This window comes from Galeopterus variegatus, unplaced genomic scaffold (assembly GCF_000696425.1).
Source record: "Galeopterus variegatus unplaced genomic scaffold, G_variegatus-3.0.2 Scaffold1192, whole genome shotgun sequence".
In the NCBI taxonomy this organism is placed as follows: Eukaryota; Metazoa; Chordata; class Mammalia; order Dermoptera; family Cynocephalidae; genus Galeopterus; species Galeopterus variegatus.
The window spans coordinates 254,716-269,574 of record NW_007727303.1 but is presented as its reverse complement, the minus strand read 5'-3'; the positions used below and the strand labels follow the sequence as shown (position 1 = coordinate 269,574).

The following is a 14,859-nucleotide window of genomic DNA, read 5'->3' as shown; positions in this document are numbered from 1 at the left end:
TAGCAGTGCGCCACCGGGCCGGCCTCACAGAGAAGTTCTGAAAGGGGACTTTCCTGTATTGTTTTTTTTTCTTTAAAGTATTATCTTTCCAGAAGCTACTTTATGTTAAAATACAGGGTGACAGAATCGAGATACAAGAAAAGAAAAAAAGAAATTTTGATAATCTGACAGTACAATTCAGTGTAATTCACAAATTAAACTGAGTAGCTAGCAGATAGTAACACTGAACTAATGTATTACCTCTTTCACCATGAATTTGCATTTTAAAGTAGACTCCAATGTGTGAAAATAAAACAAACACTATTGATGTCTTTGTTAAAAAAAAGAGTCCTCACGGGCCGGTCCGGTGGCGCACTGGGTAGTGTGCCGCTTGGGAAGCGTGGCGGCGCTCCCGCCCGAGGGTTCGGATCCCATGTGCGGACCAGTTCCCTCTCACTGGCTGAGCGAGGCACGGGGGCAGCACTGAGGGTTGCGGTCCCGTTGCCGGTCCCCGGTCCGGTACGGGGGCAACACTGAGGGTTGCGATCCATTGCCAGACACGGAAAAAGACAAAAGACAAAAAAAAAAAAAGAGTCCTCAGCTACATTGCTAAGATTTTGATTCAGTAGATCAGGTGAACTCAAGACTCTATTTTTTATAAGGGTATTTGGAGATTCTAATGCTGGTGGTCTGAATACCACTACATAAGAAACATTGACCTTGAGGAATGAGTAAGGGGAGAATATTAAAGATCGGTGTGCGGGCAAATGGGGAGAGATTCGAAAAGTACAATGTGTGTGATTCATGACCTTGGCTTATCTTGAAAAACTGTAATAAACTAATTAACATGAATATAGTACTTCCTATCATGGTCAAATTGAGTGACTAAGCTTAAGTTTCTGAGTGGTCTCCCTGCTCCCCTCCTTATTTCTGAGGTGCTCAGTTTCTCTCCAAAACCCCTATTCTGAATTGAGAATAAGAGAGAAACTTATTACTTAAAAGAGAATGCAAAAAAAGAAGTGAGGATGAATTGCTGGTTTAGAGGAGCACAAGGGTGCGGTATGGAGAGGTAGGAAGAACACCAGGCTGGGAGTCTGAGTATTGGGAGTCCAGCTGGGGTTGTTGTATCTTGATTCTGCCCGGCTATCTACAGGAGCAAGGGTAATCTTAAAAACTAAGGTTCCCATTTGTGTAAAGATGGCATTAGATTGGATGATCTTTAAAGTTCCATCGGTTCCAGTATTTTATAACTTATCCAATAGATGTTAATGAAATCCTAAGGAGTGGTGTTGAGGGTACCTAATATTTTAAATTCTTTTCTAAATCAGTGAATGACCGATAATAATTAGTAGTAATAATAATAGTAAATATTGGTATCTCCAAAGGGACGGCCAGTAAATAATTCTCCTACTCTCCATCAGTCTTCTAAACCTGCTGAAAAGCAAGACAGATGAGAGAATTGAAAGGGTATCTATCACCCGATTATTAATAGAGGCCATGTTAGAAGACATGGCTGTAAGTCTTATGCACCAATCATGACAATGCTGGACTGGCACAGGCCAGATAAGGTTTAGGGCATGGAAGAGCAGAACATATCTTTGTTCTCTTTGATTCTATGGACATGTTTTCTTCTTAGAGCTGAGCGTGGACAGTTGTTCTTTCTAAATGTACTAATCAGAGAAGTCTTTCCCTAGAAGCAAAGGAAAGAATGTAGAACATGGAGAGAGGCCGGTACAGGGGTCTCTGGACCTGGAAAAAACCCTCTGAATTGGGGAGATAAGCTTCATCTCCCACTTTTCTCACCATTTCTTGAAGTCGATGAAGTTTGCAAAGATGAACCACTCACTCAGGGTCACACAGCTGGGAAGGAACAGAGCCAGCACTGGAGCCTGGTCCTGATGGCCTCTAGAATCAGCATTCCTAATACTCTGCCAAAGCCTTAGCCTTGTGGGGTGTGTGTGCAAATCCCCATACTAATACAGAGGGAAGCTAAGTCCAGGTTAAAAGCCTGGATTTCAACTGGGATAATCACCCATCACAGCCACCATCTTTGGGAATATGAGTATGTTCACTTAATTTTAAGGGAAGAAATATATTCACTGCTTTTCTAATTCTTGACCCCACCCCATCCTGGTAGGCTGCAGATGCTGCAGAATTACTTGGTATACTCCTGCCCTCAAAGAGCTGTAGTGGTCTTCAATTTCTCACAAATACAAGACTGCTATGTTACTATTAAGACTTAAAATTACTGGGCTGAACAAACACAGAAGCACATTGTTTCTCAGCATTCATGGTCCTTTCTGGCTAAAATAAATCCTAATTATTTAGAGTTTGGGGAGGCCTATTTCCCTTTAAAAATCATCAGAACTTTTGAATTTGAAAATGAGATGGAAAAAGAAGCTTATGAAAGTAAAATTCATATTCAATTCATATTCACACAGACACACACACACACACACAGTGCTAGTAACAACAGATGCCTTTGCTTGCAGTAACAGATTTATCCTAAATCTGGATACAATGAACTTCTTTTATTTCCTTAAATAAGCAGATCTTTGGCCAGAGTTGGTGGAATATTTCTCTTTTGTGAGTTAAAAAATGATTTCAGCTTATATTTTAATTATGCGAAATGAAGAAAACTGAATTCGCTGGCATGTAGACACATTAATTTGCTTATTCTTTCATTAATCCTGGCTTGGTTCTTCAAAGAATGTAATGATTTCAGCTTATATTTTAATTATGCGAAATGAAGAAAACTGAATTTGCTGGCATGTAGACACATTAATTTGCTTATTCTTTCATTAATCCTGGCTTGGTTCTTCAAAGAATGTAATATTTTAATACTTAGATCACCAAAAATTTAGAGAATTTCAGGTTTCAAGACATTCAGAGATTACTATAGGAAGCATTAGGTTAATTAGCTCACTGATCATATAGTAGATAATAAGGGACGATATTTTCCCTTTATCTTTGACTATATACCTATCAATATATGATCCTAGACAACTTTTACATATATGAAAGGCCATAAGAGTGGAGCAAATGAGGAAAACTTGTATTATTATATATAAAACACTAGATCTTTGCATATTCACACATTTTACATCTTATTAAGTGAACTTTGGATATAATTTTTCAGATAAATTCTGGGAATAATTAACATTATCATTTCTATTCTATATGCTGTGCTGATTTGCTTCCACAGCTTAAAAGGGCAGTATTTTATATAAGGGTTTCAGCAAGTGTTGGATTACTGGATTATTGGTTGTACTGTTTTCCCCCAGGAATTGTTAATTCTTCCCTCTTACTGGGGAACTCAGGTTAGGCTTTTTTTTTTTTTTAGTTTTCCAAAACTTTACTCAAAGCTTTAATTTTTAAATGTTTCTGTATCTTTTTCTTAATGATATACCATTTTCAGCTCTTTCAACAATTGAGGTTTAACTGAATGAAGTCAGTTTTCTTTTTAAACCTACTTCGTTGATTTTTTGTTTTTTAACTTTAAGAAAATATTATTTCCAAAACCAAAACAAAACCAAAATTGCAAGGGGAAGGGAAAGACATCACTGTCTGTGGATTAGGTGGGGGTTTCTGATTTTTTTGGTTGTTTAGTCTTATGGTCAGGTTTTTTTCTTTCTTTTTTTTTCTTCCATTTTCCTACGGATGGAAAGGTCAGAGAAAAATAAAATAAATCATATTTCAATAGTCTTTTCTGGTATGAGTAGTTTGTCTGGGCTGGGAAATATGGGGTGCAGGGAGAGGGGAGCAGAGAGATGCTGAAACCTACCCCCAATACTCACTTTTAGATCCTTCGGTTTCCTTTTTTCAGAAGATGTCAGAAGAGCATGGTGGGGACAGCAGGGAGAGAACATAGTGATGGAAAACCCCAGAAGATCAAGGGGCTGGTGCTCCTGTGGCCTGGGGTGCTTCCAGAACCTACCATGGGACAGTGCTGGGCAATGGGGCCTTTAGGGCCTTCTTGTTCTTGTGGGCTGCATAGTTAGCCTGAGGGGCGACAGGAGGAGACCATGGGTGGGGACCAGCGCTGCCGGCTGTCAGCCACTGGCAGGGCTGCAGAGTGATTCTGGCAATTCAGATGAACTATCAATAATTTAAAACTTTATGTGTACATATCTCCCCCTTTTTCCTCCCCTCGTCCTGTTAGAAGAAGCTAGGATGGGAAGAGTCATAGAGAGAGGAAGGTAAAGGGTATGCGGAGGCTCTTGCCCCGGATCCCTCGGATAGCCCAAACGGTGTACACGTTGCTTCTCAGCACGAAGGCCGGTCCTAATAGCTCTAGGCCTGTGCATCCCGTGTCCCCTCTCCTGGGACTTGGCACCCCCGTGGGCTCTCAGCACTCCACCCCTTCTCCCCCTCTAACTCCAGGGATAAGGGGCTTTTCACTTTCCCAAAGTCTGTGTGTCGGAGTGCTGGCTTGTCCATGGTGCAGGGGGTGGCTGATCAGGCGGCAGGCCTGCTGGGAGACCTAACTGCCGCCACCTCTTTCCGTCACTGAGTGTCGCTGTGGCTGCCCTCCTTACCCAGGGGGGAATCCACTCGGAAGTCTTCAAGATTTCGGAATCTGCAGAGGTATTCTTGCAGTGTGGAGCCAATGCCCACATTTTTGGCTTTGGAACATTTCAAGAAGGCCCAGAACTTTTCCAGCCCATGAGGTTGGCCAGGTTCATAGTCCCTCCCGGTTTCCTCCTGAAGATCCTTGACTAGACCAGCCAGGACTTCTTTTCTAGGCCATAACTGTACTATTGAAAAAGGCCCTCCGAACCGCATCTGCAGCCTGCTCTGGCATCTTCCAGAGCCAGCTGCTTGAACTCCTCGTACATCTTTTCGTTGAAGTGATCTCGGAGGAAAAGGGACCAGAAGCGGAAGAGCGTTCATCTCTGGAGACCGGCCAACGCCCAAGCGTTTCTGCTGGTCGAGGCGGCGCCTGTGATGCTTGTGCCAGACGTGTTTCGTGAAGCTGTTCTCCTCGAGCAGACCATGGGAAGAATGCTGGAACCTGGGCAGGGACTGAAGGGCACAGCCACAGCTACCAACTTCAGGCGCCCCTTGTGAGGGACTGGAACTGATGGGAGCAGTCCAGAGCCTGTGCTCCCGGGAATCTGTCACCAGCCCACATGACTCTCCAAGGGCGGGCTCAAGCTGTGTCTTGTCTTCCTTTTTCGAGGCATCTTGGCGCCTAGTGTCCATTCTTCTTTCACCACTGCATAAAACCCTGATGTCTGGCTTGAGTCTCTGAGCTGCAATGTCCGGGGAGTGCGGGGATTGGGGGGGTAGGGGTGGAACCGGGGTAGTCCAGGAGGGGCATCCTGGTTGGGATTCACAAGGGGATTCAGTGTGTCAGGGTGCTCCCAGCTGATCATGCTGACTTTCTTGAAGTTCTGAACTTCTTGCTTGATCTTGGAAAATTCAGGTTCAAACTTCTCAGTCCACAGGTCCTGCTCATAGTAAAAGAGTCTGTCGTTAATGACCTTGGCCAGCTCAGCGCTCATTTTGGCAGGTGAGGTGTGGTTGCCTGTGTGGTTCCCCCCCTGGGTGTCGGTGCATGTAAGGTGGTGTTGGGGTGACAATGAGGATCTTGTTGACATCCTGGCCATCAATCTCATAGGCAGTACTCATCAGACCAGGTGGTAAAGGTGATTTTCTGCCCATCCATCTGCTCCATCTCGTGAAACAGGAAATCTAGATCCTCTTGCTCATCCTGATCCTTGGACGTCAGCTGCTGGGAGGGCAGCTGCTGAGGCAGAGAGGTCGGGTGGGCAAACCTGGGCTCCTCTGCCTTCTTAGACCGTGTGGAGGAGGGCCGAGGCCTCTTCTTCACTTCAATCCAGTTGTCAGAATCCAGGTCAGGCAGGCTGGCAGACAGGCCCTTGGGCCATGCCTTTATGTTGCTTACCTTCTTCCTCTGTTTTGGTTGGCATTAGGGTGACTGCATGGGGAGAGCCAGGTGCTGACTTTGTTTCCTGGTAATGCTGCTGGGGGACAAACTCGGGACAGTTGAGAAGCTGGGAGAAATCAGTTTGTGAATAATTGACTATTGGGGGACCAGGAAGAGGGCACTTTTCATGCTCGTCCCTACTACGGACTTTCTCATCAACCATCTCCACCAGCCTTGCTATCCTTTAGGGCCGCAAAGATGAGTGGAATGTAAGAGCCTGTTCTCGGTGGAAGGAAGCAATAAACAGTGCTTGGAAGGAAATGTCGGCATCCATTTTCCATTGTAGGAAGAAGTCTTTTCTCTAAACTGTCCACATTGAAGTAGTATTCAGTGTGGCGCTTGATGTAGTCTTTAAGCAGCTACTGGTCCACGCTGTAAAGCTCAGTGCTGCTGACATTGTCGAAGTGTAGGTGATGTTGTTCATATACTTTGGGGTGTGAGGCCCCTCTGCACCTTCAGACTTTTGGTAGCTGCATTGGTCGTCAAAATGGGTCGATGTCTCATCCTGGTCCTGCCAGGCAGGATCCGGTTTGGTCTCTGGTTGCCAGGCTGGGATGAGGGTGGGGAGCACTGACGCAGGAATGTAGGTGGCAGGCTTAGACCCTTTGATCTCCTCGTGGCTGGGTTGGCAGGTGTATGTCTTAACTCCTCTGGGGGAGTGAGGTGTGAAGCCAATTTCTCTCTGGGTGCTTCAGGCTTCATATCTATTTGCAATGGAACCCACTTGTGTTTGTTTCCTTTTCTCCTGCCTGCTTCACTGGCAGTNTTCACTTCAATCCAGTTGTCAGAATCCAGGTCAGGCAGGCTGGCAGACAGGCCCTTGGGCCGTGTCTTTATGTTGCTTACCTTCTTCCTCTGTTTTGGTTGGCATTAGGGTGACTGCATGGGGAGAGCCAGGTGCTGACTTTGTTTCCTGGTAATGCTGCTGGGGGACAAACTCGGGACAGTTGAGAAGCTGGGAGAAATCAGTTTGTGAATAATTGACTATTGGGGGACCAGGAAGAGGGCACTTTTCATGCTCGTCCCTACTACGGACTTTCTCATCAACCATCTCCACCAGCCTTGCTATCCTTTAGGGCCGCAAAGATGAGTGGAATGTAAGAGCCTGTTCTCGGTGGAAGGAAGCAATAAACAGTGCTTGGAAGGAAATGTCGGCATCCATTTTCCATCATAGGAAGAAGTCTTCGCTCTAAACTGTCCACACTGAAGTAGTATTCAGTGTGGCGCTTGATGTAGTCTTTAAGCAGCTACTGGTCCACGCTGTAAAGCTCAGTGCTGCTGACATTGTTGAAGTGTAGGTGATGTTGTTCATATACTTTGGGGTGTGAGGCCCCTCTGCACCTTCAGACTTTTGGTAGCTGCATTGGTCGTCAAAATGGGTCGATGTCTCATCCTGGTCCTGCCAGGCAGGATCCGGTTTGGTCTCTGGTTGCCAGGCTGGGATGAGGGTGGGGAGCACTGACACGGGAATGTAGGTGGCAGGCTTAGACCCTTTGATCTCCCCGTGGCTGGGTTGGCAGGTATATGTCTTAACTCCTCTGGGGGAGTGAGGTGTGAAGCCAATTTCTCTCTGGGTGCTTCAGGCTTCATACCTATTTGCAATGGAACCCACTTGTGTTTGTTTCCTTTTCTCCTGCCTGCTTCACTGGCAGTCCTCCTAACTATTCTTCTCCCCCATCAGTCTGATTTGGTTTTCAGGCTCTCCTTACTATCATTCCCGTCTCCTTTCTCCTGTTCCTTCCTGTCCTTCTTGGGTGGCAGCTTACAGGCAGGCTGAGGCTTGTGGGACTATGGCTGTACCCTCTTGTGGGCTGTCTCTCCAGGTGTGGGCCAGTTGATCACATCTCCAAAGTCACCAACCTTGCTGCCTTTGCGCTGTTTAGGAACTGCTGCCCTCACCACCTTGGCCAGAGCAGAATGTTCTGGAAGAGTCTGTCTGGTCCCCATATGTAGGACTGGCAGCAGCACGTTCTTAGTCCACGGGTTCACCTTGGGTGGAGGAGCTTCCACGAAGGTGAACTCCCTGCCGCCGCCCTTCTCCCTGTCTCTGACGTCTGGGCCCTCATCGCCAGGCAGCTGCTGCAGCTGTGGGCTCTCACGCTCCTGCTGCCCTGTGCCCTCTTTGTGTCTTGATGTTCTAACATGTACTTTTACAGCTATTGGAAGTTAACTTTTAAATAAATTGATTCATTCTGATGAAATGGAATCACTTGTTCATTAGATAGATAGTTATTTAGTACCTACTATGTGCGAGGCATTGTTGTAGCTGCCACAGGATCTCTAATGATGTGGCCATTAATCATTCATTTCTAGGTCAAGGACTATGTCTGGGACAGTGTCCCAGTTGGATCCTCAATACTTGCTGTGATGCTTGGCACATGGCTGTTACTTATGAACTACTTCCTGAACAAATGAATATGATATACCTTAATTTAAATTATTATTTAATGCTAGTTAAAACTTTTTTGATTGAAAATTTTTTGTTCGTTTTTTGTTATTTGTATGTTTTCTCTATAAATTTCTAAGAAAATGTTATTCATAATTGATTCAAATAAATTTTTGTTTTTAAGTAAAAGGTAGCAAAATAATGAATCCACATTGTATAAAATTTATAGTTCTTAAAGTCTTTAACCATCTAATAGCAATATTATATCTCACAATAGACTACTTTTGAGGACAACTCAGATTTCTCTTAAATAACATTTTTAAAAAAATTTCACCATTTGCATATAAAGAACAGTGAAATAATGAAACGAAGACAAATATTTCTTATATGTGGCATTCAGAAAGAATCAGGAGAAAATGACAATGCCAAGGCTTGGATCAGTAGCTAAGTTTGCAACTTGAACTTAGTGGAACTTTCTCCACATTTATATGGGTGGAAGGGTGTGATAGTGGGTTGTAATTTCTGTTCACGTGATTTCTCACAAATTCTTCTCTGAGTTAGTTTGAATACAAGTGCGTTGTTGAGGTCAGGGTGGGGACACAGCAAGGGACATAGTTGGAGAACTCCAGCTGTACATTACTGTCTTTACAAGATTGGGGTTAAGCCATTTTTCCCTAAGATTGGTGGGCAAGGTTCAAGCAGTATTATGCTGAATTTCCACAGCACCTGTTTTGCAAATAGAGGAGACTAGTCAAAATTAATACTTAATGCAATGATAAAATCAAAATTCCTTACCATGACCCATAAAACCCTACAATTGTCTGACCATATCTATTATCACTCTCTCCTTAACATGTAGGTCTTCATGTCATGGCTCAAACTTTCCAAGGTTTTTTCTACACTTCGGGTCTTTATACTTGCTGTTTCTCATCTGGAATATCCTCCTCATATTTCTCCGTGGCTTCCTTCTTCTCATCTTTAGGTCCCTGCTCAAACATCACCTCTTACTATGACCATCCCTGGCTAGCATTTAATACAGCTCTTCTGCTCCCTGGTCACTTTCTATTCTTGTGCAAGCCAGGCTTGTTTGACCTCGGATCTGATCCTTGCCAGTCTCCTGCTGGACTGTTTGACAGCGGGGTTGACTACTGTGGGCTCATTCCCAGGCTGGTATGTCTCCGGCTTCCTGCTGCATTAGGCCAATGGGTGGCACTGATGTGGAGATTGAAGGAATTCCTCCCTGTCCCCTGGAGTGGTATCTCCAGAAGTGCCTGTGTTTTCTCCATGTCTCCAGCTCCCCATTTCAGGTGCACTGTGGTTCCAGCTTCCTCCAGATGATCTCAGTCCTTAGAATCTGGTAACATGACCTCCTTCCTTTGTCCCTCCAACCTAGGGGTGGTAATGACATCCTGCTCTTGCTCATCTCTGGGAAGTCTCACTGTGCTATTTGACTCTTTAGCTTTTCCACTAATTCATTATCTTTGTTCTAAATACTTAGAGGATTCCCTTTATTGTACACTGTCTAATACAAAATCATATTGCTCTGCTTTATTTTCTTTAGAGTTCTTATCACTATCTGGCATTATTTCTGATGCTGCTTGTACTGTATGTGTTGCACTGTACTGTTGCCATTTTACCTTAGTAGAACATAAGGCACAAGAGGACAGATACTTGGTCTTATCTATCATTGTATCCCCAATATTTAGCACACAGTGCATGGCACATGGTAGTTCAATAAACATTTTCCAAGTAAATAAGTCTGGATAGATTTCTGTAGGTTTCAAATACAGTACTAATAATGGCACACATGGTGTCCTTATACTAATCGATTTATTAAACACTAAACCTAGTAAAAGGTCATTACTTTTGTTTTTCTAATCCAAATGAAAATAGGGGTGTTTTAAGTTGTTTTAGAGGAGGGTGAGAAAAAGCATCTAAGAAGTTTGATACGGAGATTCAAAGTTCTAAGCTGGATCAAGACTTTTATAAATCCCAGTGGATTATTTCTATAAAGGTGTGGTGTCCCCATTCTTAACAAAATGGTCTTTTATATATTGGTGTGTATGTGCTTTTGGGTCATAGTCTTAATAAGGCACAAATGTTTGATTGATTTGCCAATGCTGTGATTTCCTTCAGTTTGCTTGGCATCAAAAACACAGGGAACTTTTTACTTTGCAGACAAAAATGACACATCATTTTATGTCCTAACTGATGTACTAATGAATATCAGACAAATTTTATTTTGTTGGTGGCATCATTTTTAATGATTTTACTATTGAAGAAGTTTTCAGTTTGCTGAAGACAACACTGCTTTTACAGCCTTGTATAGATTTTGTGGAACAATCAAGACCCAAATATATTAAAATTTAGTGTTTGGCAAATAGCTGTAGAAAAACAAATCTGGCATACTATATTTATTTATTAGTTTGTTTATGAATCTATCTAGCTATCCATTCATTAATATATATTCTGTAGTGAGCATTTCTGCCCCATTCTTCAATTCAAAAAGTAGTTTTAGGTACTTATAGCAATATGTATCGTACACAGGATAAAGCAAATGAATAGTTATGACAGAACAGAAGTATATAATAAATGGTGAGGGAAGTTAGTTATAAATTTAGTATTCAAAAAGCATGCCATATGGTTCTTTTTTAAAATGATTTTTTAAAAATTTTAACTTACACATTGTAATTGTGCGTACTTATAGGGTACAGTCTGGTACTTTGATACTTACATATGTTATATAGTAATTGCGTTAGGGTAGTTAATGTATCAATTACCTCATGCATTTATCATTTCTTTGTGGTACAAACATTCAAAAGCCTCTCCTCTAGCTATTAGGGAATATACAAAACTTAACTGTCAACCATCATCACCCCACTGTGTAGTAGAACAACAGGTCTTATTCCTCCTATCTGCCATAAGTTTCTTAATAGTTCCTAGAGGTGGGCCAATAGTTGGTTCTGAGTTTTTTAGCAACCAAAGCAGAGAAAAAAATCTGATAATTTATAAATTCATAGTGTCTATAAGATGAACATATGATAAATTACTTACAAGAAGCTAAGCCTTTTTAGGCACTAAGGTCTGAAAGGATTTTTCAGTGGGTTCTTATAAAGGGGACACCACATGTCTTTATAAAGGAGAGTGGCAAACATTGCCTGGTCAAAAAAGCACAAGGGAAATGTGAGATATGATTCCTAATATGGTGGGATGATGGAATTGGATAGTAGACGGGCTGAGGGCATGACTCAGAGAGAAAGCCCGATAGGACTGTTAGGCAAACATTGCCTGGTCAAAAAAGCACAAGGGAAATGTGAGATATGATTCCTAATATGGTGAGATGATGGAATTGGATAGTAGACGGGCTGAGGGCATGACTCAGAGAGAAAGCCCGATAGGACTGTTATAAATCACGTAGTGAAGTCTCCTAATCGGATAGGTAAAGCATCTGAGTTCAGAACAGTTAAACAGCTTTCCCAAAGGCTTGCAGTGTGTATAAAATGCCAGTGTTTGGACTCTAATCAATGTCTCTGACTCTATTTTTAGCATTCTTCCAACAAACAGGTTAAAAATACAACCTAATTTTATTTCTTCAGTTCCATGAATCAGTGATAGTCAGGAGAAGGCAGAATACAGGCATATCCCAGGCTGTGAGTCAGCAAGTTGGTAGGAAATGAAAAAGCTCAGATGATCAGGAGTTAAAAAGTAGGAATTTTAGTGGTTAATGCGGTAGTATAGGAAAGAAAATGGGAAATGAATTAAACAGACCTAGTATAAATTCTGTCTCTGCCATATACCAGTTATATGATCTAGACAAGTTATTTATCATTTTGGAGATTCCATTTCCTTATCTATAAAATAGGAGTAATGATACCCACCATGAATGACTATTTCAAGAATGCAATAACGTGTCTACAGCAACAGGCAGATAGCAGGTTCTTAATAATGTTAGCCTTTACTGTAATTAAGATTATCAGGTCAAAGAAGTAATTATGAAAGCCAACAGTTCAATACATATGTAGAACTGAAGGTCAGGACAAGTAAGAAGTAAAATGGAAAGAAGGCAGTAGAGCCAGGTGAACAGGGTAACACACACTATTTACCAGAAATGAGAAGGGCTCGATGTGATGCGCTAGGATACCGAATTGAGGAATGTTTCATTTGCTTCTCCTATCCCAGAACTTGGCCTCTTGTGTAGAGTGATGCTCATTAAAGTGAAAATGAGAGCAGATCTTGCCCCTAGGGGACAAAGACGTGACTGTATGTCTCACCAAAGGAAATGAATATTTCCCAAACACATAAAATCTGAACTCAACCATGGAAGATGGTGGCAGAACTGTTGAACTCTTGGTGTACTAAATGCTACATTAGAGTCCAATTGTTTATAAAAGGTCAGATGAAGAAAACAATGATTGAGAAGGAACAGCATAAACTGAACACTGCATTCTATCTTTCATCATTTTATTTTAAATATTATATTGATTTTGTAACAGTCGGCATGAAAACATCAAGAATTTTGATTGCATTTTAAATAGAAAAATTTTTTTCATATATATTATTCTCCAACTCACCTTGTTAAATTTTTTAAAAAATCATTGCTATTTCTAGTTTTGAGATGAGGAAACACAGCTTTATATAGGATCAAAAAACTTTATGACTAAGCACTTTAAAATCAAGTGCCAAGTATGTCAACCAGAACCTCTACAAATAGTCCCTCACCTCTCTTCAGATTTATTTTTTATTTCCTTCTCCATGAACTATATATTTTAATTTAATCTACTACTCTTGAAATATGCCTAGCACTTTCCTTCTTTTCTGTTTTTGCTCATGATTTTTCCTTTAGCCAGTGGGGATGCATTCTTTTCCTCCCCTTTCAAATATTGAAATCCTTGTTATATAAATTTCCTTTTCTCTATGGAATCTTCCTAAAGCTCCCCAGATCAATTAATTGCACTTTATTTATACTTCACTTTTGGTAATTAATTCAAGTTTTTGCATTCGTTTATTTATTTATTTATTTTTTCTTTTTACAGTGCCAAGCATCGAGTTAAGTTCTGAATAACACTGGGAAAAAGGCGGGTGGTGGGGAAATCCTGCCTTCTTGGAACTTACAACTAGGTGGGAGAGACATATGAAACAAATGTATAAGAAGTAAATATATAATCACGTATTATGGCAAGTGTTATGAGAGAAAACGAAAGTATGTTAGAAAGGCTAACAAGGAAGACTTATGTAGGTTTAGGAAGAGAAGAGCCTTTCTGAAGACGTAATGCTTAAGCTGAAAACTGAAGGTTTAGTATTTCTTTATCACAGTTATTTGCATAGTTGGGTATTCCCCTGCTAAATTCAAGTTCCTATATGCATATTCTTTTTTTTTTTTGACGGCTAGCTGGTCCAGGATCCGAACCCTTGAGCTTGGTGCTGTAACACTGTGCTCTAACAAGCTGAGCTAACCATGCATATTCATTTTCATTGCCTCTACAGAATCTGACACCAGACCTTGCCTGCTGTGCTGATTCAACACAATAATGTTGCATGCACTGAAAGGGATTTACTCAGTTAGCAAAAATCTAAGTTGATACATTCATGTTGGTTCTGAATAAATGTTCTAAATTCCCTTTTGTCTTGAACAGGACATATTGAACTGAGTCCTTGTCAGAAGGCACTAGAATGGGGGTTAAGGGAAAAGCAATGTTTGCTGCTGGCCAGGTCTTTACCACAGGATGAAACTCGTGAGATATGAGCTCCAATTCTGCTCATTTTCATTTTCAATCCCTTAGGGAAACACTGAGAGGGCACTCCATGGGTAATCTTTGTCTGTCAAAGATTAGAGATTTCTACCATCAGATTAGGGAAGATCAATTAAAAATGTCAAAACATAGAAACTGTTGTAACTAGAACACATTTAATTCCTGTATTTTTTAAATAAGAATATCTATATTTCAATTTATGTGTGTGAGTTTTTAGTTGTATTGCCACTGTGATAAATACATGAACTATTGCTGTTTTGTAATCCTTACAAAAATTGATTTTCCAGTTAGATACCTCTACGTGTCCAGCTTTCTTTGGCAGGAAAATAAGGATGTTTTCAAATTAGAATTGGTAAGTCCTAAACCATTGAATTAGGAAATGATTAAATAGAGAGATGCGAAGTGACTCAGCTACAACAACAATCTTTTATTGATTGCCAGGGTGTACTCAACTGGTCTGGCTGGGGAGGTGGGGGTTACCGTCTTTCTCACTGCTCTTTGCTTCAACTTAAATTTGACTTTTTTTCTAATTTACTTTTTTTTTTTCTTTACATCAGAGCTAAAGTTAATAAAACTGTATTGTATTAGGGATTTTTGTTCAATAAGTAGATTTTAGCTGCTCCTGTCACACACACAAAAGTAACTATGTGAGATGATAGATATGTTAATCTGTTTCACTATAGTAACAATTTTACTATCTGTATGTATTTTGTAACATGTTAAATTTGACTTTCGGGCTAAAACATCTAGTGCTCCTCATCTGGGACTGATGAAAAACCCAAACAAGTAAT

At 41.3% G+C, this 14,859-nt stretch overlaps 1 pseudogene; it reads right to left on the bottom strand.

Annotated features, from left to right (window-relative positions):
• Positions 1-4,485: 4,485 nt before the first annotated feature.
• LOC103592656 overlaps positions 4,486-14,859 on the bottom strand; it is a 63,614-nt pseudogene continuing 53,240 nt past the window's right edge.